Raw genomic sequence first — 15,299 nt, 5'->3', positions numbered from 1 at the left:
ATATTTTTTGTGGTGTAATGAGTTAGTCTTTGACATATGATGGCTGTTTCTTTCTGATTTCTGTGTATATCTTGGGAAATTCATCTGCCCTGAGCCTACAGCACAGCAAGGCACCTTCAATACAATACATGTTCCTCGGTGGCTGAAATGAAGAGTTAACAGAAAATTGTAGCATCCTCTGCATTGATTTTTCTATGAATTATGGCTTTTGTTCCTCCCTTCTTCCCCAAAGTATACTGCAAAGTCATTTCAGATTTTCTCAAAACTTTATTCAAACTAAAATTGAGAATTGGAACCACTTTAAAGCAGTCTTTCAGTTGCATCTTCCTACATATGTCTGAAACACCTTTTTTCACTTTTTTTTTTTTCCATGTAAGATATATATTTAGTTCAATTCCAGTAAGGAAGGCTGGAAACAATTAAACTATGAAAAATGAGAGTGGTATAAAAGAATCTAACAATGTTTCTGAAGAGCAATAAAACATATCTGTCCTGGGCAATTGCGAAGAGAACATTCTGGAACTGAATTACCGAGACAATTCAAGCCAAGAAGATACGGGGGTCCATCTGTTCAGCAAACCGGGGGTGGGTGCAGCACATCCCCTGCCTGGCGAGCCCGGGAGGATTCGCTGACACAGCTGGCAGCAGTCGGAGCGCCCGCGGTACCCAGCCAGGTGCTGCACGCAAGGGCTGCTGGTGTAAGCGAAAATCCTCAGTCGCTCTGTTTTTGCAAAAGATTGCTTTTCCCCCTGCAGTATATTGGAAATCGCTCCCAAAACCTGGGGAGTATTACTTCTTTATAAAGGATATGTTTGTAAAGCGGATAATTTCCAGATGTCAAATGGTTTCTCAGACCTTACAATAACAATTCGCTACCGAGGGTTCCCAGCCAGCTCCAGGCATTTGGTTACCCAGGGTATTTTCAGGATCCATCATAAGACAAACGACACCTTTAAATAGGGGAAAAACAAACAGCCTAATAGCACGGGACAGCAGGAGCACCTCATCAGGCCTGCTCCAGCACATTCTCACTTCATTGTCCGATACCTGACAGGCCATAAAAGAACTGAGCAGCTACTTTCCTTTTCTGTCAGATGCTGCGAGTTACACATTTCCTGTTCTGCTATTTTAGGGACCAAGGCCTGAAAAAGGGGGTTCATTAGCTTGTCTGAAATGACACGTTTTCCTATCTTCCTACAGCCGTGTTCAAACGAGCTGCGTAAAAGCGGCCCTGGAAGGCATCGCCGAGGGCAGGCCGCACGCTCCGCTGGGCCCAGCACAGGTGGCACGGTTGCCACCAGAGCTCTCCCTCTGGTCTGAGGGGCTGCTGTGGATATAGTCTATGGCCAACGAAGGGCAGCAAGGGCTTCTGTGCCCACGAGGAGCAGGAGGAACATCCCTCTCTCCCTGCTACCTGAAAGCTGGGGCTGTAGTCTGCCCAAGAACACTGTGGGAGAAGATGGGAGGATCTCAGTAGGCTAACAGCGCTCCCAGTCCCTCTCTGTACTTATAAACAGTCTCCCCTTAACTGAGCACATTCACACTTAAACCATTTTAAAATAAAACATTGCTTCCCACACTTTCTTTTTCTTTCCTGTTTGCTGTTTTCTTTACAGACTTGAAGCTACGTGAAGCTACTTCCTTCCAAAAAAAAAAAAAAATCTTATCTCGGTCTGGGAAAAGCTCAGGGCACGCTTGCAATGCAAGCTTCAAGGCAGTAAATTTAGCTTCTCAGTGAATCTCAACAACTTAACTGTTGTGTTTTACAGCCATCCCACTCAGCTTCTGACAGAGAAGGAGCCTGCTGCTCTTGGAGTGCAGTCTTCTGCTGCGGGCCCTGATCAGCTTTGGGCCCCAGGAGGTCACAGACCACATCTGAGAGGCCCAGGAAGAGTAACTAAGCAAAACAAGCCTGTTGTCAGCAGCCTTCAATTTGCTTTGCAGGAATCTGCACTGGGGAAAAAAAAATAAAAATAAATAAGTAAGAGTTTGCAGATTGAAAGCAAGGTCTGCAAGCAAGGCCACAAGCTTGGCAGCAACAGCTGCTGTGGCTTTCAAAATCCAGAGGCAAATTCTTAGTGAAATGCAAAGATGTTTGCAGGGAAATCTTTTCACTGTAATGTACTCTGACTCAGCACCAGTACGTAAATTATGGCTCATTAGCATACTCGTGTACAAACATCCTCACTCGAGTCCCTGCCATCCAGCGAGGTGTAGATGAGCGCTGAGTTCACCCTGAACATCCCTGCCTGCGCTGCCCATCCCTCGAGAAGCTCCCCTGCATGGATGGCACTCTGCCATCCTGCCAGCCACTGGCCTCACATTTCCTTTCATGCACCACGACCTGGACCCAAATGCAAAGTAAAAGGCTCCCAACAGGAGCTTTTATTTTTTTAAAGGTTTAAGAATTCAGACAGTCAGTAGCCACTTGCATTGCTTGAAGTGCCTAAAATAAAGGCGATCTCTGTTAACTGCCAAGTCTTAAAAGACCCTACAGATCACATCTGTGAGGAAAGCACAGAAAGATAAAGAAAATAAGAAGTAGAATAAGCTACAGGCAAAGGCTTAAATAACTGTGAATAGAACATGGCCCTGGCACAGAGATTTTTACGTCTTACAACACTGAGAAATTGTCTCCCTTTAATTCATAAAATAAATCAATACGATAACACCAGGAATTTAATAGTTGCGACAGCAGCTGATGCTAAAATAAGGTCTGCAGGCACCGAAACGTCCCCGGGCAGCACAGTCTGAAGTGTGGTTATACAATGGGGATAAGCACAGCATTTCTTTGGAGCATTAACCTGAATTAAAGGATGAAACGGCTGGGCAGGGATCAAGTGACCCCCCTGGCCACTGCGGAGGGCTCGGTAAGTGCTGGATGACGCTCGACGATGATGCTGATGCTCAATAACAGCAAGAAGAGCACTTAAACAGGGTAACTCACCGAGGAGCACAGCAGTGCCTGCACAAGAGGTTTCTCCTCCCCGCAGCACCAAGCACTTTCCAGCTTGGGGAAGCTTTAGGGGCTGATGCAAAACCGGTTTCTTCTCACTGTGCAGCTGCAGCTGAAAATGGAGGTATCCCTGTGTATCATTATTAAGTGTATATTTTGGAACCAAGGGAAGAGTGAGAGTCAGAGGACTCACCCACTAGATGAGGATTTTAAGGCTCCTAAGTGTTTGCTTACTGTTTACTTGCTTTAAGCACCCTACGGGCCTCACTGGCTCCCTGTGATGCTGACATTGATACAGCTCAATGTTTTTGGTATTTTCATGGTTATAACATATGGGTGGGAGGAACAGAGCAGCACACATGTACACCCTCCACCACCAGCACTGCTGATTGCTCCCTGGGGACTTCTGCTCCCCAAAACAGCCTCCCCTTGCAGCAGAATAAGTCATGAATAAATGGTGTTAGCCTATAACTGCAAACCCATGAAATCTTCCTTTGCCACTGATTAAAGGCAAAATAAAGACATGTGGCTGGTGCATTCCTCTAAACTGAGCCTGCGACTGAGCTATGGAACATCCTATAACTACATCCTATAACTACATCCTATAACTAGGCAAGGTGTGCTGGCTCTAGGACAGCTTCCCACTAGGACCAGTTTGGTGTTTTGCAGCCTGCTGGTTACATCAAACCAGCTGGGGTGGTTTTGCATCATCCCTTTAAGCTCTGTCTAGGGTTAGGAAGCCAGAAATTAGAGCAGTCTTCCAGACTTTGATACAATCCGAAGGAAACCAGTTTAAAAATGATACCTCAAGAGCTTATCTAACTGCAGAATTGCATTAGTTCAACACAGGCAATTAAATTCATTTAATCTTTCGCAAAATGCTGTGCCCATACTCTCACTGGCATTTTAAGCAGGTTTACTTCATAACTGCATCTGAAATCGCTTGCTGCAGTGACTTTTGGTGTGTGCTTCCTACACCTCCAGAAAAGTCACAAGAAATAAATGAGAGATTCTGTCACCCTCCCCAAAATGACGTCGGGTCCCTCTTTCTAGTTACGAAATGTTACATGCCAGATCCTCCCTCAGGCAAATTCTGGGGCAGTGACACACCACAGGAGGGAGGAAGGCTGACTGGGGGCTCGTCCCCTTTCATTTTTTTTAAACCACGTTTTCAAAATTACTGAAATATCGCATACCTTGATGGCTGCCAGGTTGGCAGAAGCACTGCAAACAAAGCTGCTCTCCTTGAAGTGCCTAGCATTTAGAAATGACTAAAGAACATTACAGGCATCTTCTGTGTACTTAAACATCCATTCATGTACTGCATACTCACCACTTTTGCAGTGTGACAAAGCTTTTTTTAGGAACCCTTTTCTGCAGATGCAAAAAAAAGTAGCATAAATGATCAAGTAGACTGGCTTTGTCTTTAGCTCCTTGTAAATTCTGGGTGTTCAACTACATGTGTTGCAGCCAGCACCTCTAGATACATCAGTTACAGCTGAACTAATTGATATGCTAATTATACATAAGGAATACAGGAAATTGAGATGGAAGAATCTACCAAAAAGGAGAAACTTTGGTGGGGTTGTCTATGAATGTCCTTTCACCAAACTGGTATTTAGGTAGCTCATACATGAGAGACACTGGAGTAAGGAGCACACCTACTACTGCAGCTGTTTTATGTCTGTGTAAAGCGTGGTGCATCTAAAATGCAAGGGGATCACCTCTGGAGCTGCAAACATCAACATGCAGATGTTTCCTCTGGTCGGTGAAAGCAGCTGAAGCTCACAAACGTGACCGTCACAGGCTGTTGCCGTCAGAGCAGAAGACAGCTAGGAGACTGCTTATTTGACACGGAGCTGGGGTTTTGACAGCTGTACTGTCACTGCCACCCCCATGTTGCTGGCAGGCACTTGCTGGGGGAAACAGTGGATGCTGCGGTGAGGAGAGGTGACAGTGAGGAGCACGGGGCACAAAGGGCTATGCACAAGCTCTCTCCATCCTGCCAGAGAGGGTAAAAAAAAGATACGTTAAAATGTTGTGGTTAAAATTTGCAGGCATTTCTTTTTCTTGCAGACAAATTAGGGAGGATTTGTTCTGGCTTTGCCTCCTGTCCCAGAAGTGATTCTGTTCCTCTTGGCTCAGGGCTGCATCTCTCCTGCCTTCAGTCCCTGCCTCTGGACGGTGACTTCTCCATGAGACCTGTAGCCACGTGGCCAGCACAGGGAGGTCCTCACTAAAAATGACTGATAGCCTTGCTGAAGAGGGCAATTGCTGTCATTTGGACAGTCTGTAGAGAGCAAAAGAAATGTCTTGTTGGTCTAGTTACAGCCCACCACATGCTTGTTGAAGCCAGGAAAAGGCCCTCCCTCACCCGTGATGGAGCAGGGCCTGGAGGGATGCGCACCCCATGGGATGCTCGCCCACCAGCTCAGGACACGGCCACTTTACAGACAGGCCACGTGAGTTATTTGCAGGTGTGAGCACATGCTGATTCCCCTGGGGAATACTGTGCTTGCAGAAAGCTCAGGTAGCGCAGGAATGAGAAAAGCCAAAAGTCCTAAGAAGCTACGGCTCATGGCTTTGGTGCTCCAAGCAGGTTGTACACTTGTCTAAGCCTGGTTTCATTCCTTTTTTTTTTTAGGAAACGCCTATCAGCAAGCAAGAGAAGACAATAATTCCTTTGTTTGTCTTCCCCGCTCAAGAAGACTTTCAAAAAGCAGTTTCTGTGGCTTCAGCCTGAAACCTGTCTGAGGCATCTTTCGACCGCAGCTCCTGAAACTGCAGGTGTGTGCCACCGGCGGCTGGTGGGCGCAGAGGGAAGGCATGAGGCTGTGCTCAGGCTCCTGTCTTCACGTGAGAGAGGCTGTGGCCAGCAAAAGGCCTTCCTCTGAGCTTGCAGGACAGAGATCTGAGTGCTACGCTGGAGCATACACGAGGCTTTGTTCTGCTTATTTTGCACTGTGTGCTTTATTGCACCGCTGTAAAGCTTGGTGTTCCCATGTTTTACTGGCGCTCTCCAGGAGCTAATATCACTTGGAATAGGGGTAACGCTGCATTTGGAGAGGACAGGTGAAACTCTCAGACGTGCCTTTGACTGGTGCCCAAAGTGAGTTTGGACCAGAGAGACCCAAGCAAGAAAGCCTGGCCCCAGTATCTCACATGCCTGGTTCAATGGCTATGATACTTAAAACGAAGGCAGCCTTCTTGCTGAGGGCACAAGACCTTCCTTGTGACCCAGCAGTGTCCCCCGCCTTCAGGTCCGGCTGAACATGAGCTCCAACAAGCCCATGCGGTGCCAATTAGCGCTAATCAGTGCTTGCTCCCACATCCGTTCCCGCCTGCCCTCTTGCGACAGGTTGAAACAAATGAGTAATATTTAAATGGAGAGAGCGTTTGTGATTTCCAGTCATTTCCCTCGGAGCAAGCAGGTTAACCGGTACTCATCCACCAGGCTCCCTGTAATTCAGCGGGCCTAGCAGCTCGCCAATGCCTGTTCACGGCCGCTCTGCTCCTCCCTAAGGCAGAAGCCGCCGGTGGCTGATCCCCTCAGCCCAGGCCCTTGGCAGGAACGAGGACACAGCCTGGGCAGGGCAGGCCGGCTGTGACTCAGCCCTAAGCACCCCAAGCAGGTTTTCTGGTTCATGCAGGAGGGAGCTGGTGGAGCACAACCCGCCCGACGCCGCGCGGCCCCCGCGGATCCAGCAGCGCCCAGCACCCGCGGGTGTTTCCGCAGGCCTTGCCCCAAACCCGAGCGCGTGCCTCAGGAACTGGGTGACGGCAGGACCGTGCTAACAGATACGTCCCTATTCCAAATCCTGGCAGGCAGCTGTGCAAAACAGGCCGCAGGCACCCAGGGGGGTGCTGTGAGGCTGGTATTTGGCCAGGCACCAGCTCGGCCTTGAAAATCCCGTGCGACCGGTCGCCTGCCGGTGGTGGCTAAGTCAGACCTGCGTGTTGGGAGCAGTGTTTTGGTTCCCTGCATGCTTCGTCACACTGCCAGAAACCATGTCCTTATTTAAAAATAAGTAAATAAACCAAATGCAAGCCACAAACATGACTGCTGCATTTTAACGTGGGTGTGGGTGGTTATCACCCAGCAGTAAGAGCTCAGATTTGGGCCTCCAAAATTAACTACGCTTGGACATCCTCCCCCTTTCCAGGTGCAGCCCCATTTAAAGCCGTTTTCTCTGTCAGCAGCGAGGTGCAAAGCTGAGGGGTGAGAAGGATTTTGGGGGGGGGGGAAGAGGCATTTGGGGACATGGCAGGGACACAGCAGAGAATGCCCCAGCCCTGGCCCCAGAGGAGCAGCAGACCCTCCCTTTCAGTAGAATAAATCAGCAGTAAGTGCTCCTTGGTGGATCCACTTCAGCCTCCCTCCCAGACAGCATTTTTATTAGTCAATCACTACTAATTTTTACATCATCACTCTGCTTTGTATCTTTGTATCACTATGGCTTTGTATCCACCTGTCCTGGGGAGAGACACCCCCCCACCAAGAGTAACATCCAGCAGCCCCAGAGTCAGCCCAAGCAAATCACATCTCAAATCCTGGTTCTTCACTGCTGTTTGCCCATTTTAACTTCATGTTCTCCAATCTATCCTCCTTCCTCTTTCTGGTCCTACTTCCAGGCCTGTCTCTCCATGCATATCGTTGCTTTTTACCTGTGCAACCCCTCCCCTGGCTGTCATCCCCTTTATTTTTTTTTTTGCATCTCTTCATCTCAGCATTGTAGCATCTCATCAGCCCTAAATATGCCCACTGGCTGCTGGCACTGGGCAACACAGACTATGCTCCCTTGCCGCCCACATAACATTTAATCCAGCTGTATCACAGGCTCTCAGCTCTTCCCTGCTTGCATAGGAGGAGGAAGCAGTGAAAAAAAAAAAAATCCTGGTCCTCCCCTGAGGCAGCTTGTGCCCCCCAGGGCTGGTACTTGGAGATGCTCTTAAATTATTAATCATGAGGGGCCTGCCTTGCTTAAAAGGTTTGTGCTTTCAGGCCATTATGCCATTTACTGTGGAAGCCAAGGGAGCGATTGATGCAAGGAGGAGAAGTAGAGGCGAGGAGAGCATGGAGATGCACTCAAGACATCAGGATTCAGCTTTGGAAAGGGCTTCAAAGCCATCAGCTACACCGTGGCTTAGCCAGGACAGGCACCAAAGCTGTCAAATAGCAAATAAAAAGCAGGAGCACCGCAGCACCTTTCGCAGAGCTGCCATCTCCCAGCCACTCAAAGATCAGAAGCCAACACTTAAAAAGCGAGCATTTGCATATAATGCAAAGAGCGCTAGGGCTCTTCATTTCTTTTGCAGTCTGGGAGCCTTTAGGGTTCGTGTTTTCCGTTTTCCTCCCAAACCACCTGCTGCATAATGAAACCTGACATTACTGTGGGGTGGTGAAGCTGTAGAAGAACACCCAGTACATCCAGAGCCAGCTGTTTCCGTTGCCCTCTGCAGCCTTTGCACAACAAAAACACCTCGACACCACTCGCCAAAATCAGGGGCACACAGGCAGGGCACTGGGGGGGCGCTTTGAGTGAGATTTTGGCCATGAAAAGAGCGGCAGGGCCGGGGGTTCCCTGCTGCCAGGCTCCCCTGCCTGCTGCTCTCCGTGCCCCGCCTCGAGGTGCCCGCTCGGTTTGAATCATGAGCCTCCTCTCCGATCTCCTTCTGCGATAAGGCTTTTGATAAACTAACCGTGTACACAACAGAGCAAATGTTCAGCCACCTCAGAGCGCGGCTGCAGATCAAATGGCTGCTGTATCTTCAGATCTTTCTTCTCTCCCTCCTAAAAACAAAAGCCCACACATGCAGCCTGCAGGGGAGAAGATTGCTCACTTAGCACTTCCCTCACATCATCAGATAAATAATCAAGTACGAGTTCTGCATTTTACACAGAGCAGAAGAGTCAGTCGCCTCACAGCACGCTGCAGTAACGCTACGGCAAAGAGCTGGATGCCTGCCGAAGCCTGGCTCCTCTCCCGCGATGGGTTTTGGGCTCCATCCTACAACCCTGTGCACTGGTGCGCTGGCACAGCTGCCATGGGCAGTCCCTGGTCTGGGCAGGAGGTGGGAGCCGTCTCCTGCGTCCTTCCACGCCGAGCAGCAGGGATGTATTCATATGGACTTGGGCTAAAGAAGAGCCCCAGAGAAATGCTCTGGAGAGATCGTGGCACAAAGCACAGGGTCAGAGCAGGAGAAAAGAGGCAATTGAAGACTTCTTTCCTGGCTCTGGATCCTGGACAAGCAGGTGACATCCTCATGTGGGACCTATCCAGGAACACCATCAAGAACCTGATGTCCACACATCTCTACAGACCACCAGCCCTTCCCCATGTGCACATCCAGACACAGCCCTCGTGCCTTTACCATGGGTGTCGGTGCTCTTGCTCATGGGAGAGTAAACAGGACCTGTTGGGGTGGTTTTGCCCAGCTGGGCAGCTAAGCTCCACCACAACAGCTCTCTCACTCCCCCTCCTCAAAGGGACAGGGGGAGAAAATACAATGGAAAGGGCTCAAAGGTTGAGATAAGGATGGGGAGGTCACTCAACAATTATCGTCACAGACAAAACAGACTCAGCATTGGGAGATTAATATACTTTATTACATACTATTAACATTTTAGAGCTGTGAGAAACTAAAAACAAGCCAAAAACACCTTCCCCCCTATCCACTCTCTTCCACCTCCTCCCCCCAAGCCATGCAGGGGAACAGGGGCTGTGGTCATTCCCTACCACTTCATCTCCGCCACTCCTTCACGGTCCCTCTCTGCCCCTGCTCCGATATGGGGTCCCTCCCATGGGCTGCCATCCTTCCCTAACTGAGCCTGCGGGGGCTGCCCACAGGCAGCAGCTCTTCAAGAACTGCTCCCACACGGCTCCGTACCACGGGGTCCATCCCCCAGGAGCAAACTGCTCCAGCACGGGTCCCCCACGAGAGGCAGCTCCCCCCAGACCCCTGCTCCTGCGTGGGCTCCTCTCCACGGGCTGCAGCTCCGGCCCGGGGCCTGCTCCTGCGGGGGCTCTCCATGGGCCGCAGCCTCCTCCAGGCCACATCCACCTGGTAGCCTGGGCTGCATCAGGCAGAGCTTTGCCAGCAGGCCAAGGGAGGTGACCCCTCCCCTCTGCTGAGCCCTCGTGAGGCCACACCTGGAGCATGTCCAGTACAAGAGCGACACGGACATACTGGAGAGAGTCCAGCAAAGGGCCATGAATATAAAAAAGGCCCGAAGAGCAATACAATCTCAGATGCAATCCCCACCTTTGTGGGTCAGGCTCTGCAGTGCAGCTCCTGCTCCAAGCCTACCACTGACCACGAGGAGCTGAGGTGCCTCTCCCAGAGAGCCAACAGCCCTGAAATAACAACACCCCCCCATCTGGGGTGGTACTTTATTGCCAAAGCAGCTGGCATTCATTGAACCAAAATGGGATGAAAGTTTTATAGCTTCTTGTCTGTAGAGAGCTGAACTGGAAGAGAGAGGAACCCCATGCTGCTTGTGCACAGCTTTGGCTGGCCATGACTAACACTGGTGGTTCCTCCGTCCCTTATTCTGACCAAGTGGCACCACTGGGTCTCACTGACAGTTTGGTGTTTGCTCTTGCACCGGGTACCCAACCATTCCCCAATGGTTTTCCACACCAAGCAAATTGTGAATCTGCTCTCACATCAGCTTTGCTGCTCCATGGGGAATCGCATCCCACCAGCAAAGCTGGGGCACTGAGACCAAGCCAACTGGGAGCCACACAGATGCCATTTTGGGGCAGGCGGGCTCTGGCACAGCAGGGGCTTAGACCACAGAGAGCTTTACAGGCCAGAAGCTGCTCCTTGCAGGAACAGCCCCGAACCTCCTTTTTCTCCCCGCTGTCGCTCCTTCCCCCATGGCTTCCTGCAGCTCCAGCACAGGCACTTACACGGATTACAGCAGGAAAATCCCACCCGCGGTGCTACTTCACATTTTAAACAAAACCTTGGTCTGGCTACCAGGCACCAGCAAAACACGCCTGTAATTCTCCTTCGGCATCTGTGTGCATCAACAGAGCCGCGGTTGCTTAGCCACTGACAGGAGTTTGCTCCAAACTGTCACTGGGTGTGCACACCGTGTTCTCCCTTACCCCAGCACCCAAGAAACGCAGCTCTTAACATCCAGATCTGCAGCTCTGGGCATCCAGACCGGCATACCAGCCACGCACACTGCAGAGCAGAAGACTTGGACAAGGAGGAGCCTGGTGCAGCCTGCCTGGAGCCGCAGCACCACCGAAGGTGCTCCCCTTGCCCCAGCACAGCACGGGTGGGACAGGTTCCCACTGGCTGCGGGGAGAGGCAGGCGGCAGGAAGGAGCACGCCACAGCTCCAAACCCTGCCCCGAACCAGTCGCTCCTCTGTGAGTCACCTCCCCTACTCCTTTACCTGTTTATTTTTTTTCCTTTCAGGCCTGTTGCAGAAGGCAGGTCCGGACATCTACAGAGAGCAAAGCAACAAAGGAGCCCTTATCTCAGCGGGGACGTGCAGCAGTTTCTGTAATAAGCAGGGTGGTGCCTGGCAGAGGCTTTACGAACCGCATGCTTTCCCTCCACGGTAAACACGGAGTGACCTCACACCAAGGCAAACTCCTGCCCCCGATTTGGTAGGAGGTTACATGCCCGGAGAGCATCTGGCACACGGCAGGACCAAGAAAGTCAACAACAGCAGTGGGCAGAGCGTTCTTCTGCCTCGAGCGCTTTGGGCATCAAGGACAAGCGGGTCCAGCACGGCATGGGATGCCCACTTCCCCCTGCGGTGAGCTGGGCTGGCAGCAGCAATGGCGGTGGGTGTGAGATTTTGGCAGGAGTTGGACCCAAACCAGGGTGATGCACGGCGGGTGGTGTGTCATCTGGGGTGACACCACCACAGGCACGTCAGCCCACGCCGGGACGTTTGGCGCAGGAACGACGGGCTGCAGCAAATGAAACCATCGCACCGTGCTGGCAAGCCGAATCTAACCCACGTCAGCACTTCTGCTAGGAAGCAGAAAACAAAGTGTTTAGGAGGTTGGATGATAGATCTCCTACCTTGCACCTACGTATGGGTGGGAACGCATGAGAGCAAAGGGATGACAACAGAAGAAGGGGAACATCTCGTGTGAAACATCTGGGTGAAAATAAAATACCAGCAACTCTCCAATTCTTATTCCTCTATTTTCCCCAAATCAAAACATTTAAGCTTTCCCTTTCTTCTTTGTGGAGAGGCTGGGAAACAAAAAGAATCAAGTTGCCAAAAATAAAATAGCATCTTATGATCTGATACTTACTCAGACACGTGGGCCTGAAGTAACAGGACAAGGTGCGGTGGTTTTAAACTAAAAGAGGATAGGTTTTGGTTGGATGTAAGGAGGACATTTCTCACAGTGAGGGTGGTGAGAGCCTGGAACAGGTTGCCCAGAGAAGCTGTTGATGGCCCATCATTGGAAGCATTCAAAGTAGGGTTGGATGGGGCTTTGAGCAACCTCATCTGGTGGGAGGTGTCCCTGCCAGTGACAGGGGGCTTGGAACTAGATGATATTCAAGGGTCTTTTCCAACACAAACCGTTCTGTGATTCTGTACAGGTTCTGTGCCCCAAGCTCTCCTCTAGCCTCCTGCAGAGTTGTAACGCATGGCATCCACCACCAAACCGGCAGGTGCAGAAGCCTGGCACACCGGTCATTTGTACACCGGCACTGATGCTTGCACACGCAGGAGGACAAGTAAGGACACCTCCGACACAGCCTCCTAACACGCAGACTGCCAGATAGCACCAGATCCGACACAGAAACTGCAGATAAAGCCTCGCAGGCGGCAGCGTTGGTGTCAGGAGCTTGTTGCTGAGCCCCACCTACCAGACCAAAACCAGGCGACGCGCACGAGACGTGCCGATGCTCGCCGCTACAAGCAGATTGCAGTCTCTGTGCTTGCTTTACTAAGTTATTTCCAAATTCACCCAAACCATAAGCACGGTTCCTTTCCCATTCCTGTTTGTGGGATGCCACAGCTGGAAGCACGGGAAGTTGCCTGTCTTAACTACACAAAATAGTCTCTGGTATTTGTAACCACTAAGGATCGCACCCTGCACCTGAGCAGGACCATTCCCTTGCATGTGCTGACCAGCTGCAGCAGTAACTGCTATGCACAGAACCACCTAGGTTGGAAGAGACCTTCAAGATCATCATGTCCAAGCACCAGCCTGACCTACCGACCCCGTCACTAAACCCCATCCCTCAGTGCCACGTCCACACTTCCTTCCCAAGCAGCTCCTGTCCCTGACATGGAAGGGTGACGGTGACCTCTTTGCCACCACACTCGTGCTGTTCAAGCCCTGGCATCTCCACCCACCCATAAACCTGATCCCACCGGCTTCCACCACCCAACCTGTGGGGGCTGCTTTGTTAGGCACGAGCAAGCCTCATTTGAATTGCATCAAATATTTCGTGCAACAAGTAAAATGTTTTTCTTTAGGTTAGGTTCGCTCTTATCAGATTTACCACGTTCAGCTTCCATGGTGGTAGATGATAAACTCTGCATTTCACACACTACGTGCATCCAGAAGCAAGTTCCCTGACAGAGGGCAACTCTGCTCTGCTTCCAGAGGACTTGCACATTGACTTATACACCACTAAAAGCCAAAAATGAACTGTAATTCAGAATGGACTCTTTGAGGCTTCCCTCCGTGCATGCAGTGCTGTTTCCATTTTGCTGAACCACAGAACTCAGTTTTGTTTAAAAGCCAGGTGTTGGTTCTGCTAACCTTTAAGATCCCTCTACTCAAAATACCACATTATATATAACAAAGGTCAGGTTAGATGCACACAATGAGTAACACCACTACAGACTTTTTAAAAAAAAATGTTTTTTATTAGCAACTTTAGCTTCGGAAGAAGAGTCTGAGAGAAGACTACAGCCCCTCTACAGCCAGTTCTCACTGGAGCTGGTTGCCTTTCCTTCTACAGCAAACCCCACAGCACTTTGCTGCTCACGATGGACCGAAAGACCAGGTCTTCCTTCCAGACGGCGTTAATTTACTCGTGCCTCCATGTTCTCAGCCCGGCAATTAGCTCTGCTGTCATCCCTGCTCCTGGCACGCCCACACCCCCCGAGCTCCCGCAGCCATCCTACCAGCAGGACCGCATTCACATCGCCCGTGTCAGACAGGAGAGGCAGGCTCAGCCCTCCCTTATTTGTTATCTTCCTGATAAGGCAGGGATGAAGCAAGCCAGGTGGATTAGGAAGGAAGTGGCTCTGTTATGCATTCAGACACGCGGAAGCAGGTGCCCCGGCTCGTGGGGGAGCTGCCACTGAAGACTGCACGGGGCCACAGCACGCGTGCACCAGAGGAACCACCCATCGCTCCAAAAACAAGCAGGTCCCCGTCCTACACAGCTTTCTTGGAGATGGCTGGTAACTCACAGGCCCGTTACAGCCCCACAGGTCAGAAGTGCTCAGCAGCAGCACCAACTCGCATGGAAAGCAGCTAGCAACACCCCGATTCTTATCACAATGCAGAACAGCCTAAGATTACATTTGCATGCAGACAACAGCCTTTGAAGAGAAAAATCTAAATAATAAGTCTAGCCAGAAGCTAAATTACAAGCCAGACATCTGCATCTATAATGAAGCTGACCACATCTATCCAATTTTCATCAGCAGAAAAAGACTACCTAGGAAAGGTCAGCAGGTGCTCGTGAAGATCTGCTTGTTTAACAAAGCTTAAGCCCTCGAGTTTGTATCTCAAAACATGCCTGAATGCAGAGGCTGGGGCATCATCTGGTATAAAAGATTTTCCAAAGGCTTAATTTAGATATGTTATTGTAATTTAATCCAGTTAATCCCTGTACAACTGAGAATGACCTCAGCATTGACAAGGCCACACCTGGAGCACTGTGTCCAGTTCTGAGGCCCCCGGTACAAGAGAGACCTGGACATATTGTAGAGAGTCCAGCAAAGGGCCATGAAAAAGGGCCTGGAGCAGCTCTCCTAGAAGGAAAGGGGCTGGGACTGCTCAGCCTGGAGAAGAGGAGGCTCAGGGGATCTCATCACTGCCTGTAAATCCCTGAGGGGAGGGTGCAGGGAGGACGGAGCCAGGCTGTGCTCAGTGGTGCCCAGTGCCAGGACAGGAGGCCCTGGGCACAAACTGGCCCCCAGGAGGCTCCCCCTGAGCACCAGGAGCCCTTCTGTGCTGTGCGGGTGACGGAGCCCTGGCACAGGCTGCCCAGAGGCTGTGGGGTCTCCTCCTTGGAGCCCTTCAGAAGCCGCCTGGACGTGGTGCTGGGCACCCTGCTCTGGGTGTCCCTGCTTGGGCACGGGTGGCACCTCCAGAGGGCCCTGCCGGCCT

This window comes from Anser brachyrhynchus (assembly GCF_964034855.1).
Source record: "Anser brachyrhynchus genome assembly, chromosome: 2".
Lineage (NCBI taxonomy): Eukaryota > Metazoa > Chordata > Aves > Anseriformes > Anatidae > Anser > Anser brachyrhynchus.
The sequence above is the reverse complement of the archived record's forward strand: the minus strand, read 5'-3'. Positions refer to the sequence as shown.